This window comes from Microcaecilia unicolor, chromosome 2 (assembly GCF_901765095.1).
Source record: "Microcaecilia unicolor chromosome 2, aMicUni1.1, whole genome shotgun sequence".
Taxonomy (NCBI): Eukaryota; Metazoa; Chordata; class Amphibia; order Gymnophiona; family Siphonopidae; genus Microcaecilia; species Microcaecilia unicolor.
The window spans coordinates 255,208,432-255,223,904 of NC_044032.1; the positions used below are offsets into that span (position 1 = coordinate 255,208,432).

Sequence of the window (15,473 nt, forward strand, 5' to 3'; positions counted from 1 at the left end):
GTAGACTTCCAGTTCAAACAGAACCAACCTGTATTGGGCTACAGCTCCTGAGCATTTATTCACAGCTGCTCAGGGGTTTCTTCCTATTATAAATCCCTGTCAGCTCACTTAGCTCAGACATTGCTTTGAGACTCATCAGATGGGAGCCATTTACAACTCTACAATCATGGATCTGGTCTGATCACTCATCACCACTGATCAATGACCGAGGCACCCTCCTCCGAGATTCATCTAAACCATTCCCGGGGCAAATGTGCACAACACTTTAAATTCTGCATAGTTTATTTGTAATTAGTTTTGTACTGAATTCCCCCAACATAAGGCTTGACCCCTCCCCACCTTTTCCCTTCTCAGCCTCCAGCCTCCCCAGCTCTCTCCCTCTCTGTCATTCCGAGTTCTCTCTACCTCTAACTCCCAACAAGACCCCTATTTCTGTCTGTCTTCCATGTCTTTACCCCCCCCCCCCACACACACACACACATACCCCACCTCTCTCTCTCTTTCTCTCTCTCTTCTTATCCAAGAACATACCCCCTCTCCATCTTTCTGCCCCCTTGCACGTAGCCAACTTCTCCTTATTTCTCTCCTCCCCAAACATACCAACACCTCTTATTCTTTTTCTCCCTCAGGCACATATGCCCAGTTCTCATTGTTTTTCCCTCTCACCACATATGTAGCACCTTCCCCCCACTCCTGTGTCATTACCCCAAGTTTGTTCTGCCCCTCAACATACACGGTATACCCCAAAGCTTGCTCTGTCCCCCCACTTATATGGCGCACCCCCAAGACTGCTCTCCTCACCCCCACACTTGCTCTCCCTCCACCCTCATGGCACCCTCTAACTTATTCCAGACACTCCCACAATGGGCCGCATCTGTACAGCCATGTGGTTCAAATGAACAGGCGGGTCCAAGATGGCAGAAAAAGAGGATGCGGCCCAATGTGCAGCTGTTTATCTCCTCCTCTTGTCATGTGATCTCTGGTTGTGCCAGTCTAAAGCAAACATTATCCAACAAGTAATGCACAAAGGGTTTTTCCATGGTTCTGACGTGAGCCACCGAGAACCCTATGCAACTGTATTACAATTAGCTCATTAGTATTCTAATGAGCATTCCATTCGATGCACAGCTTCAGAGCAGCCATAAAATCCGAGCTAGATTTTATGGTTGCTCTAGAACTAATCCCTGATGGTCCAGTGGACCGCCTCCTGACCCGACTAGCTTCCTGACCCTCCCCCAAAGATCTCTTAAAAATTCCCTGGTGGTCCAGTGGACCCCAACACCCCCCCACCCCCTCCACTTCCCTCCCCTCCTGGACCCCCAAAGCAAAAAAATACCGGTGGTCCAGTGGACTGCCTCCCAACTGCCCCCTCAATGTAACCATCCCTCTCTGATGGTCTAGTGACCCCCCCCCCCCACCCACACCCCCATGTATCTTACATCCGCAGGAGGCAGGAGTAACACCTCCTTCCTCTGGTCCTGGCACTATCAAAATGGTGGTGCCCAGCTCCTGCCCAGTGCAGGAGGAGCTAAACACCATATAAGGAGCCCCTCCCAGTGCAATTCCCTTTGTGCATTGGTCACTGTTTGCGACCCAGTAATTCTTCCAGCAGCACCCGTATTTACAGGATGCCGCTGTGCATCGGCCTCTGAGACAGCAAGTGTTACAGATTATGAGAACCCGTTCTGCAAAACAGCATAGCTGTCACAACGAAGCTAACAGTGCCCTTCTGCAATATTGCATGCTGTATAAGGCTAACGGTTTTCTTACAAAAGCAGCAAGGAAACATCAAAAAGGTGACATATTATTGCAATCCAGCCCTAAAAGTGGGTGTAAACCCTGATCTTTACCTACGTGTACAAGCTGTATAAATAGCAGAGCCCTAATTTCTGAGCCAGTCTGCGCTAGGGATCAGGGCAGAAGACCTGCATACTTTTGTAAAGAATGTTAATAAGTGAAGAAAAAATTATACTGGAGCAGAGTGATCCACCCCAGGGGAGAATGTTCCATGCAAACAGACAATACTCAGCAGGAGGATCCGAAGCAGGATATGTTCAGAGTAAATATGCACAAGCCTTGTAAAAGTCTTCACACCCCTGTATATTGTTCACATGCTGCTGTCACAATTCAAAATGCATCAAAGTGGGAATTTGTTTCACTGATCTAGACTATATACTCTACACTTTCAACGCAAAAGAACAATTATAGACATATTCAAAACTAATTACGAATAAGGAAATTCTTGATTGCATAAGTCTTCGCACCCCCTGACTCAACATTTGGAGGAAACCTCTTTTGCAGTAATAACTATAAGTCATTTAAAATAAATGTCTGCCAACTTTTCACAGTAGAATGGTGCAGATTAGAATCTTTAATGCATGCAAATAAACTTTATACACATTAATTCATAGGAAAACAAATGCATTCCATTGCATTCATCAAATTTATAGACCACTTATGACATATCTAGGCAGTGTCTAATAGCAAGCCCACTAAAAAAAATACATAAATAACAAAACAATAAATAACCATCTTAACTAACACCAAGATAAGACTCCTATAAAACAAAAACCATTGCACAAAGCATTTCAAAGAAGTCAGCACACATTTCTAAGCCAATTTCTTTTGAAAGACTAGGCCTGTAAAACTGCTTATGTTGTACAGGTAAAGCTAGTTCCGTAAGTACAGACCTGCCACAGAGAACACCCTAATATGAATTGCAGACTTTCTCAGAACTGAACAAATGGAGACTTGCAATAAGTCCTGATCACAGGGCTAGCCCCAACCATTAGGCAACTGCCTAGGGCAGCAGCTTCTGAGGGAAGGAGGAAGGCAAAAAAGCAAAACACTGCTACACAAAGAATCACTAGCACTGTATTTTTTCCTACAAAAAGAAAGGCCAATTTTCAAATAGTCCATTTACCCTTGTAAATGGCTTTTGAAAACTGCCCTCGTACAAAACAAAGTACAATATTTAAACATGTATGATGTTCAAATGTGCATTTTTTATTGGATTGTTAATTTTTTAAAAAAATCTTGAAGAGGGGGTGCAAAGAGTCAAAAAGTAAACTGAGAGAGGGGCACAAGGCTGAAGGTTAGCCTAGAGTGCCTCATACCCTTGGCACCAGGCCTGCCTGTTCACGCAATTTTAACTGGCAGGATGGATTACAAGGTACCCGAGCTGCATATAGTTTGTTCTGCATAAAGTGGTACAACAATGTATAGCTCACAGTCATTTACTGTACACCACCTTGAGTGAATTCCTTCAAAAAGACAGTAGGTGGAGGAGGAGCCTAATGGTTAGTGCAGCAGGCTTTGTGATCCTGGCACCCTGGGTTTGATTCCCAGTGCAGCACCTTGTGACCTTGGGCAAGTCACTGAACCCACCATTTCCCCAGATACAACAAACAAACTTAGGTTGTGTACATCTAGTAACACTATACAAAATTATTAGTAATGGTAAATAAATTTAAACTGAACTGGTGACCCATATAGAGCAGGAGTAATATGGTTAGTTCTTCTATCTACTGTAAGAAATTGTGAGCAAAGTTTTATACCCTCTGAAGTCGCCCTACACATACACATATATACCTCAGCATATTTAAAGGAGTTTATTAAAAGGTCTATAGCCAGAATTCATTATGGGGACCTTCTACTAAGCCGTGTAAGCATCTACGCATGCCCAACGAGCGCCAAAATGGAATTACCGCCCGACTACCGCATGGCTCGTGTGGTAATTTCATATTTTGCACGTGTCCGATATGCGCATCCGAAAATATGTTTTTATTTTCAGACGCACGTAACGGACGTGCACTAAATGGCATTTGACACACATAGGTCATTACCGCCCGGTTACCGCGTGAGTCTTTACCGCTAGGTCCACGGCTGGCGGTAAGGTCTCAGACCCAAAATGGACGCACGGCAATTATCATTTTGCCGCAAGTCCATTTTCGGCAAAAATTTTAAAAAGGCATTTTACAGGCACACTGAAAAATGGATCGGTGCGTGCACAAAGCCTGCACCTACACTACCACAAGCCATTTTTCAGCACACCTTTGTAAAAGGACCCCTATATTACAGAGCTGTTCCTAAAGCCAGTACTCTCATACCATTTCCCATAGCACCTACTGCTGGGAGAAGCCGGGACTGCAGCCACTGTGAGCTCCATGGTGATCATTTTCTTTTAAAAAAAGATACCAGGTCAGGTTCAGTGGCCACTTCCACCTTCTATTCTAGCTGCAATTGAAAAAAAGGAAGCAAGCTAAAAAGGTTTCAAGTATGTGGCCAAGACCTGGCAGAAAATCACCAATGGCACCCCCACAACCCAAGCTCTTATCCCATTCCCTACAGCATCTCCTGTTGGGAGAATCAGGTATTGCAAGAGCTATGATGACACAGGGATTAGAACAAACTAGTACCTTCCCCCAACCATAGCAGCCAGCTCTGTGGGTGCCAGTGGGTGCTTCTTCAATTTGTATTGTGTTTCACATCACCAATCATTTTGAAAAGTTGAAATGTTTGGCATTCCCCAACAGACAACAGAATGAGGAATCAAACTGAACCTTAATGCTTATAAAACCTGCTAAACTCCACGCTCCTGCCGTGCATCTGTGTGGAACAGTCCCACTTCTCCAGGCAGAAACTCTTCTGCTTGCTGAGATAGTGTAATCAGCAAAGGTTGTAGGGGCTGTATCCCCTCCCTTTCTCCTGCTCTTCAGCAACCCCACCCCCACGACCCTAGGCAAAAATCACATTTCCCATTCACAAGCTCCCCAGCCTGTAATTCTCTTTAGGTTCAACCCTATTTTTCTCCAAAAATCTTCCTTCTTCAACTTCATAAGCATGAATGAGCCCTCGGCCTGAAATTCAGAACCTAATGCCAGCAATAGAGCCGATTACTGCTGGACTAGTGCCAACGTTAATCTGCGCAGAATGCTCAGAGGGCTTTAGCAAAGGAAATAATGTGCACGTCAAAGATGACCGCAAATTGTATTTAAATGCAGTCAAATGGATATTAATGAGGTCATTTGCTAGGCCCTCCCAATGCTCAGAGAACAGCACACAAACCCTGCTCTTACAGCTGGAAATCTACCGACACCTCAGAACTGGCGTTGGGGAGAGGGGGGGTTGAAGATAAGAACATAAGAATAGCCATACTGGATCAGACCAATGGTCCATCTATCCCAGTATCCTGTTTCCAACAGTGGCCAATCCAGGTCACAAGTATCTGGCAGCTAGGATTTCTTATGATTTTCTGTTTAAAATCTGCTGGTTTGGTTTGGTTTCGGAAGTCTGTGTAAGCCTCTAAGCACTGGTACTGAGAAAGAAATGTGTGTGAGTCTGAGCAAATCCTGAAAGCATGTTTTATGCACTTAAATATAAGCCTTCCAAGTTAAATAAATAAATTTGAGAACCTTATATTTAAAGGCGTAGGTGAACACCACCAGTGTGTGTTTCACCTCAGGGCTTGCCTGGGCACGCTTACCGTAAAACTCTTGTGCACATGCACCAAGCACGTTCCTCCCCCTAACTTTCGGTCTCATAGCGGGCATTTAATTGGAATGCCATTAGCTTTGAGCATTGGAGGGCTGTTTTTCTGTAATGATCCTACAGTATGGGGCAAGAGCTTTAAGCATCAGGGACCAATTGTGCTCTGAAGAGAGAGAATGATCTTCTCTTTGCCTTACTTTGAGTGCGGGAGGAAGGTGGTCCTGAAGTTTCTCCTAGGACAAGCAGGATGCCTCAGCCACATACGTGACGTCATCCGATGGCTCCCATGAGAGCTGCCGGATGACGTCACCTATATTTGGCTGATGCATCCTGCTGTCCACGGAGAACCTACGTTACAGGTAAGTAACTACACTTTTCCCTGCTTGATGTATCAGGCTAGGTTTCTGTTCTCTAGTGCAGGGGTTCTCAAACCAGTCCTTGGGACACTCCCAGCCAGTCAGGTTTTCAGGACATCCACAATGAATATACATACGTATTCAATAAATGACCACTTATTTCAATTCTGATATCAAATTCTACAAAGTTTATTTATTAATAAGTCTGTTTATCTATAAATATCAACCCCAGTGCTACATACTAAAATCCAGTTCGGGCCAGTTCGTGGCGTACATCCTAAACCCAGCTGGATCAACATCTCTGCTGGGCGTCTGAATTCCCAAGAAGGTTTTAGTATGTATGTCTTAGCTCCTGAAGACGCCATACGGCGAAACATGGCACAGATTAATTAGTCTGAGGGATCCTGTTTTTAAAGGGAACAAAACGGCAGAATATTGTGATCTCGTAAACAGTTAAATTTGGCCACAAAGAAGACTCTCCACTTGAGGAAAACAATATGGGAATAAGTGAAGATTTAAACAGATGAGCTTCCTGGATCTCAGCAGGGACTAGTAGATGATATTTGAAATATTTCAAATATTTGAAAGGTATTAATCCGCAAACAAACCTTTTCCAGAGATGGGAGGGCGGTAGAACGAGAGGACATGATATGAGAGTGAAGGGGGGCAGACTCAAGAAAAATGTCAGGAAGTATTTTTTCCAGGCGAGAGTGGTAGATACTTGGAATGTCCTCCCGCGGGAGGTGGTGGAGATGAAAACGGTAGCGGAATTCAAGCATGCGTGGGATAAACATAAAGGAATCCTGTGCAGAAGGAATGGATCCTCAGAAGCTTAGCCGAGATTGGGAGGCGGGGCTGGTGTTTGGGTGGTGGGGCTAGTTCTGCGCAAGACTTCTACGGTCTGGGTCCTGAAAATGGCAGCTACAAATCAAGGTAAGGTATACACAAGAAGTAGCACATATGAGTTTATCTTGTTGGGCAGACTAGATGGACCGTGCAGGTCTTTTTCTGCTGTCATCTACTATGTATATGTACTATGATGAGTCAGGGGTATAAACTATAAAAACAAAACACAAGTATAAAAACATGTATAACCCCTCTTCATTGAAATGTTTTGATTCTAATTGTATGATCTTAACATTTTTTATTGAGAGTTATAAATGTGATTTGAGTAATTGTAGATGTTCTGATAAAAATTTTATGTGATGTATGATTTTAATGATAATTATAAATATTTTGTTTTATAGATGATATCATGTATAAATATTTTTTTAGAACTCTTAAAGGATTGTTTTATATATGTTGAATCTCTTTTTATATAATTGCCTTTTATTAGTTGAATCATGCTTATGACATTGTTAATATGTATGGTTATACATGTTTTTATACTTGTGTTTTGTTTTTATAGTTTATACCCCTGACGCAGCCTGAGGGCGAAACGTGGCCACGTCGGGTATTGTTCCAATAAATGCATTTGATTCCACTGCTTTGTTGTTTTTTATCTACTGTTTTGTAAGCAGTTGTGTGCCTTTTTGTTTTTTTTGTTATGTACTATGATGATACAACCATTAAAGGTGGACCAAGAAGGACAATCGTGTACAGATTAGTAACAGCAAGCAGTTGAGCTGATTTTGTGGATTCTGGAATACGAGGAAGAGTGGATAGAATTTGTAATTTACGGGACAAGTATTCATGCTGTAAAACTGGGGGTTGGTATTTATAGATAAACAGACTTGTTAATAAATAAACTTTGTAGAATTTGATATCAGAATTGAAATAAATGGTCATTTATTGAATATGTTTCTAATTGGTAGAGCACTTAACTTAGATTGTTAACCCATTAGTGTGCAATGAACACATCAAACATATAAATGGCAAGTGACCGACTCACCTGCAAATGCGCAGTACAGACTTCCCTCTCTGTCCCGCCCTCGCGTCAAGACGTGATGATGTCAGAGGGCGGAACAGAGAGGGAAACGGAGTCAGAGTCACTGTTGGACGCTGCCGCCTGGAAACGAACATCGCGCACACCAACCTCCCCCCTCCCCCCATCCCCGCCGCCGCTCCTGCCCTCCTCCGCATCAGACCCCCTGCACTGACCTGACAGCGCCTCTCACCTCCGTGTGGAAGCGCTGCAGGCAGCAGCAGAGCAATCTGCTGCTGCCTGCAGCACTGTCACACGGAGGTGAGAGGAGCTGTCAGGTCAGTGCAGGGGGCCCGGCACGGAGGGGGGAGGGAGCGGCGGCGAGAAGGGTAGCTGGAAATCTCGCCCGTTTTTACGGGCTTAACGGCTAGTATGAGATAAACTTGCATGTGCTACACCTCCACTGTATGCAAATCTATTCCTGCATATTCATTGTGGGTATCCTGAAAACCTGACTGGCTGGTAGTGTCTCAAGGACTGGATTGAGAACCCCTGCTCCAGTGCCTTAAGATCAGAAACTACTACTAGGGCAGTGTTTCCCAAGTCCAGACCTGGAGTACCCCTTGCCAGTCAGATTTTCAGGATATCCTTAATGAATACACATAAAAGAGATTTGCATATAATAGAGGCAATGTATGCAAATCAAGTCCATGCATATTGTAAAGGAAATGTGGAAAACCATAGGAACCTGGGGGAAACGAAGGGAAACAGATCCTACAAACCCCAAAAAGCCACAGAGGAGTGTCTCCCTTACAGGCCACTTTTCCCCAAGAGCCAACTTAGGATCAGGAACTACAAATCCCAGCAGCCACCTTGGGAAAAAGAGAGACAAACCAGGGGGCATTCACAGGAGTCACCAGAAGGGGGCTACCGGAGAAGGAGAAATACTAATTCTCCAACCTGGGGGAAAGAGAGGGGGAACAGGTGGGAAAAAGAAGAGAAAAGACCCGAAAAGGTTAATGAGGAAAATGAGGAGCAGCTGGGAGGAGGGTGGGGCGAAGAGAGTATGGAGTGGGCTCCTGAGAGGGAGAGAGAGGAGTTAGGGCCTTGGCCCATGGAGCTGACAGTACCGGAGCAGGCCCTGGAGGAGCCCATGGATATTTCAGCCCTGGCCCAGAGAAAGACACAAAAGTAAGACAGTCTCTGGCTAAGAAGGGACCCGGGCCAGAGGAAAAGGGATCATGCGGGAGGAGGTCAGAAGAGTAAGAGAAAGTCTGACCCAGAGGGTGGGATCCCAGGCTTTGAGCCCGCGCAAAGCCAGATGAACTGTGGATTTAAAAAGCCAAGTTATATTGCTGATTTTTGAGAGCTTGGGGATACATGAACTGTGGATTTAAAACCCCAAGTTCTATTGCTGTTTTTTGAGAGCTTGGGGATACATGAACTGTGGATTTAAAACCCCAAGTTCTATTGCTGTTTTTTGAGAGCTTGGGGATACATGAACTGTGGATTTAAAACCCCAAGTTCTATTGCTGTGTTTTGAGAGCTTGGGGATACATGAACTGTGGATTTAAAACCCCAAGTTCTATTGCTGTTTTTTGAGAGCTTGGGGCTACATGAACTGTGGATTTAAAACCCCAAGTTATAGTGCTATTTTGGAGAGCTGGGCTACCTGAATAGTGAATTTAAAAGCCAAGCTGTATTGAGCTGTTTTTTTTTATGTGTTTTGAACCCAGGCGGTATGGGGACTGTGTTATAACAATCCTGGGTGGTGCTAAATAAGACTTTCTTTCTTTTGGAGCCGCTCCGCCCAAGGAAACCGGAAAAGGGGAACCAGCGGCTGAAGCATGGGCTGTGTTCTACCAAGCGGCCTAGGAGAACAATAAAAGGGAAAAGTTCGTGTTTGATCCTGATGTTGTTTCGTTTGTTTTGTTGAAAAAGACTTGTATGCTAGAGGCTGCTGAGAAGGGCGGAGAGCCCTAGAGGCTGAGCGAAGCCCAGCAACCTTTTACAATATTCATTGTGGGTATCCTGAAAACATGACTGGCTGGGAGTGTCCCAAGGACTGGATTGAGAACCCCTGCTCTAGTGCCTTAAGATCAGAAACTACCACTAAGGTTCGCACCTCAGCCAGGTCAACCAAAATAGGCAAATCCAGTCCTGGTTTTGCTCCATGGGCAAATTATAGTTCTTTTTTTTTTTTAAGTTCACATAATTACTTTTATTGTATTTTTGACAAAAAAATAGAATATAAACAATACTTGACATTATTAAAAAAAACTATCATTAACAATATGAACTATAAAGATTTCCTGTAAGAAAAACAGAGTCTGCGTCTCCATGCACAACCAGGACTGGCTCAGGCCCTTTGCATAGATCTTGGTGAGGTGATACCTCTGTCACTATATTCCTTTCAAATAAAAGCATGAAGTGACTATCTAGTGGCTTTTTTTATTCCAAGACAGGCGAATCAGATCCCGAATTTTAGCAATTACAGGCCTATACATGAGGTTCCTTCCTGCCTTTCTTCAGGAATGGAGTTCAAATGCAGGTCTGGCTCAGGCTGTTTTGTAAAAACTTAAACCAAGCAGTCACCTTTCCTACCTATTCTGAGTTAAGGTTTGCAATTCAAATGAAGTGGTAGGAATGCAATCCAGCTATTTTTAGATATGTTATTTATTTATTTATTTATTTATTTATTACATTTGTACCCCGCGCTTTCCCACACAGAGCAGGCTCAATGCGGCTTACATAGTAAACAGTAAAGATAGTAAGTATCATATAAAGCAAACAATATGTAAAAGATAATAAAGTGTCCATGAACTTTGGTAAAAATTAGGAGTTGATCAAAATTATGTTGAACCTGGAGAGTAAGCTCTTTTAAACAGTACGGACCTTCAATAATTTTCTGAAATTTAGGTAGATTTTACTGATTTGGGTAAGGCATTCCACAGTTGAGTGCCTATGAATGTAAAGTTGGAGGCATGAATGCATTTGTACTTGAGACCATTACAACCTGGGTAGTGTAGATTCAAGTAGGATCGTGAGAGAATGGATCTATTTCTAGGTGGTAAATCAACCAGTTTGAGCATATATTCTGGAACTTCTCCGTAAATTATCCTGTGAATTAAGGTGCAAACCTTGAAGGCAACTCGCTCTTTGATGGGAAGCCAGTGCAGTAATTCGCGAAGGGGCTTAGCGGATTCGAATTTAGATTTTCCAAATATCAGTCTTGCCGCAGTGTTCTGAGCAGTCTGTAATTTCTTGAGTAGATATGCCTTTAGATCATGGATCCAGCTGATCTGTTTGTCATCCTAAATTTAAAAACAAACCCCAGAACAAAGGGCAAGTCTCTTATAGGACTGCAGATTTGTTTTCCATGATTTCTGTTCTAATTGTCTTCCCCCTCCACTCCTGCAAGAAAATCCTAAAGTACATAAGATGTGGATCAAACCTTCCCTCTGTGAGCAAAAAAATTGACTGCTTACAGTTATTCTATGCTCCAGAACCAGAGGTTATAAGAAAAGCAATAAAGTCACCTCTCCTCCTCTAAATAACTTAACAAAATAAAGGAACACATCTGAAGGCACTTTCACATTAGTGCACTCAAAGATTTCAGTGTTTCCTTCAAAATGAACAGAGTCAGCAGATGGCTCTGTTGTGTCATTAGGGCCAGTCAAAGCCAGGCCGGGTTTTACCACAGGGAATCCCCTGACTTAGCACTTCCGGAAAGGCAAGGGAATTTCAGGCAGCCAATCTGAAATTGAATTGGTAAGAACAGAATAAGGAAAGAGGTGTTTGGAATATTTATTTACTTATTTATACAAATTTCAGGGAGTAATTCTGTAAAACTTTTCTGAGTTGTGTTTTGTGGTAGTGAGTCCTTGGACCACAGTCACAAGCCGAACTGCAGCAGACAGATCACCTCTAAGGCCCATGAAGAGAGGTAAAAGCAGGGAACTAGTATGGCCGGAACCCTGGAGCTAGGCAAGGCAGAAACTCAGGGACAAGGCTCAAGCAGGAACCGAGAACAAGGCTTAGGCCGGAACCAGAAGTGAAGCTTGGCAGGAACTTGGAGCAATGCTTGGTAGGAACCAGGAACAACGCTTGGCAGGAATGGCTCTGACAGGAACCAGGAACAAGGCTTAGGTAGGAAACAGGAGTGAAGCTTAGCAGGAACCAGGAGGAAGGCTTAGCAGGAAACAGGAGTGAGGCTTGGCAGGAACCAGGAACAAGGCTTAGGCAGGAAACAGGAGGAACCAAGAACTTGAGGGCTCAAATAAAGGCTGAGTGAGCAGCGGCGGTGCGGCGCTAGAGGAGCTGGAAAAGACGTTATTGGGCCTTCACTGAGCTCACTCAGCCTTTATTTGAGCCCTCAAGTATGCAGTGCTGTCTGAGATACCTGCCACCACATGCACACAAATTTTGAAAACTCAGGCCCAGCTGCCCAGGTAAAATATATTTTTTAAAATGTACAGTGGAATGCTGGTGGTGGGCTTCTTGGTAGAGTACAGTAGGGAAGGGCTGATGCCTGGTTATGGGGATGGAGGGGTGGTAGGGAAAGGAAGGGCTGAATGGGGGGATAAGGAAGGGAAAGGCTGTGGGGCTACAGGGATGGATGGGGGGGGGGGAAGGAAGGGAAGGACTGATGCCAGGCTACAGAACAATTTCTGTAATTGATGAGGGTTGGTCTGTGTTCTGCATGTGAATGAGCAGGTGAGAGATTTTGCTGGCATGTAGTTTGTATGGGGGATCTAGGAGTCTGAGTTGTCTGGCCTTTCCAATGGGATGCATATTGCTGTTATGTGTATTCACTGCTGCCTTTTTAAAGGTACTGATATTGGTATTTGTATTCAGAATTGGTTAAGGTTTGCAACAGGCTCTAAGAAGTTTCATTGCAGGATTTTCTGTTACTTCACAAAGTACCTGGAGGTAATGGGATTTTGTGTTGCTATTATTGAAGTGCTACCACAATTTAAATACATTTTTCCTATGGAAAGCTATAAGAGGAAACATTCTAGCTATGTTTTTGTTTTTTTTTACATTTGTACCCCGCACTTTCCCACTCATGGCAGGCTCAATGCGGCTTCCATGGGGCAATGGAGGGTTAAGTGACTTGCCCAGAGTCACAAGGAGCTGCCTGTGCCTGAAGTGGGAATCGAACTCAATGTTCTGTATGCTACAAATTCCACAGTAGGTAGAAAAGGAAGACGTCTTCAAAGGTGTATGTACCAAATTTTAAATGTTCGATTAATACAGCTTAATAAGACAAATATATTATAATGCAAAGTTGAAGGATAGGTGCCAAACTGTGGTCATTTTATTTTGTCAGCATCACAAGGGAGATAAAGAGTAGAGCCAGAGGAAGGGAAAAAGACTTCACAGTTTACTTAATCAGGCATTTGTTATAAAGCAAAGTTTGAAGGATATATGCTAATGCTGTAATTATTCCAGGATCCTGTCATGTGTATTGAGATGTTTGCCATTATTGCAGACTGGTCAAGTTTAAGCTATGGGATAATGTATATTACAACTATCTGTTTTTCTATTAAATATATATGTGGTTTATATTCATGAAGGGCTGCTGTTGGGCAGACTACTTAGAGATCCATCATACCTATGTACATAGTGTCCACCCAAAATGTCAGGTCTGGCTACGCCACTGCTTACTACGGCCATTCCCCGAGTCACCACGTGTACAACTTCGCCTTTTTCCACAATGGTCTGAACCGACCTCTTCTTCCACCCAAACTCCCTCATCGCCCTCCTGTAGAGAGCTCTGACAGGGGGAGAGGCGGGGAGGACCTGCAACATTCAAGCACTGCTGCTTCTCGAGGATCCGGAAGAGCAGAGACACAAGGCGCCAATATTTTCAAAAATGACAGAGCAAAACACAAGACGAAAAAGACCCTTCCCGCAACACGATCAAGGAGCTTGCTCGATGTTAGGGGGAAGGGGTGGGCGGCTCAGCACTATCAGACAGCACAGGCCGGGGCCCCTTCCCTGCAGCCACTAGCACCAGTGAAACCCGATCCCTCTGTCCAAACTCAGCTCCCTCCCCCCCAGTGCCCAGCAGCAATCCCTTAATGGGAAGAAAGGAAGGAAGCAAGACTCACTTTTATTCCTGGCGATGGATGAGGGCACGAGGTGGTAAAATATTCCAGTCGATTGCCCAAACTGGGGAAAACAGGGGGTGTAAGAAGGGGCTCTTGAGGGGAAGCGCAGGGAGACAAGTAGAAGTGCCTTCAGCAGCGAGCAGAGGAGGAAGAAGAGAGGGGAAAGAAGGCTAGCAGCACTGTTGAGAGATCTGGTTACTGGAAGAAATGTATCAGATGACATGGGCTGTCACTGTGCAATCTCCCTCCACTCCTGCTGCTGGGACACACAGGCAACAGAACAGAAGGAAAAGCAAAACCAATGGGGTGGCTAAAGGATCCTCCTGCCCCCACCTCTACGTTGCATTTCTGCCTATGTAGGCTAAAAACAAAAACGTTGAAGTACAACCACAGGAATACACAGAGAGAAGTGTTTATCCACTCCTACCCTAGCTGCGATCACATTTAATCATCTCTCTGACCTCATGTTCAACTTTCTTTAAATTAATCACCTTATTTTCTAACTCCTCTTACTCTCTAACCTATCTAAATGTTTCATCTTTGCATATACCCTATTAAAAAGTTCTGTTGACATTGTAAGTAGTATACAATGCCATACTTTGTATTGTTATTTGAATATTTTTACTGCTGTAATTGTCCATTGCATGTTTGTTTGATTCATTCTTACTGTACACCGCTTTGAGTGAATTCTTTCAAAAAGGCGGTAAATAAATCCTAATAACTAAATAAAAGGCCTGTATCATTCACATTTCTTAATAAAGTTTCAGCAAGCTCTTCCTTACTTATCTGCTGCCCTACTGGTGTTAATGGTAGCGCCAGGCAGAGCAAAGCAATAGCCTCCAGGCCTCAGGCATTGCACCTGCTGCCAGCCACAGGGTAGGACCTGGTGACAGCAGAGATGCCAAGGGTGGCTCATCCCAAAGCTGGAGATTTATCACCATTGAAAGCCAATGAGTGAGGTTTTTCTCGCAGGCCCCAGCTATGACTAAAATCAAACTTTGGCAGGTTTACCTTCCAAAACCTTACATATCCTAATAAATAAATAGAAAATAAAATTCCTTTTTCTGCTTTTGTCATCTCATCTAGTCATTTAACTTTCCTCATCATGATAGTCCCAGTACATCTGGCTTCTGCTTTCCTCTGTCTTCTCTTAACTCTCTTGCCAGGGTCTCTTTGTCCATTTGGCACTTCTTCATTCTACATGTTCACCATCCATCTTTTCTCTGTGTTGTTTCCCTATCTAAATATTTTCCCTGGTTCCTTGCTCCTATCCTGTCATGTTAAGTATCCCTCTTCTCTGTATCTGTATTCTTGCCCTATCCAGTAACTTCTGTGCCCCACCCCCCCCATCATATGTCCCTATCCCCTCCCCCCACGTCTGACATTGTCCTATCCCTCCCCATGTCCAGCATCTCTCCCTCTTCCCCCTTCTTCATGCCTTCCCCCCCCCCCCTCAGGAATTCAGAAAAAGGTCCATCCCTGCCCCTCCTGCACTCCCATCTCGACTCCATGTGGATACAAAATCTCTCCCTCTCCCTCCTTCCCTCGCGGATCCCGGCATCATTTTGTAGTGAAAAAATGCTTAGGAAAGAACAGATAATTGCAGAATTTACACTCTGCCTGAAACAGAAATTCGCCCAGCTTATC

At 44.0% G+C, this 15,473-nt stretch overlaps 1 protein-coding gene across 1 annotated transcript in view; it reads right to left on the bottom strand.

The window, feature by feature from the left end:
• Nucleotides 1–13,958, bottom strand: part of SLC38A5 (solute carrier family 38 member 5) — a 181,322-nt gene extending 167,364 nt beyond the window's left edge. Inside the window, exon 1 of the mRNA XM_030193955.1 lies at nt 13,827–13,958. The gene's annotated coding sequence lies outside the window, so the exon portion shown is untranslated. The remainder of the gene's footprint in view (nt 1–13,826) is intronic.
• Between the last annotated feature and the right edge of the window lie 1,515 nt (nt 13,959–15,473).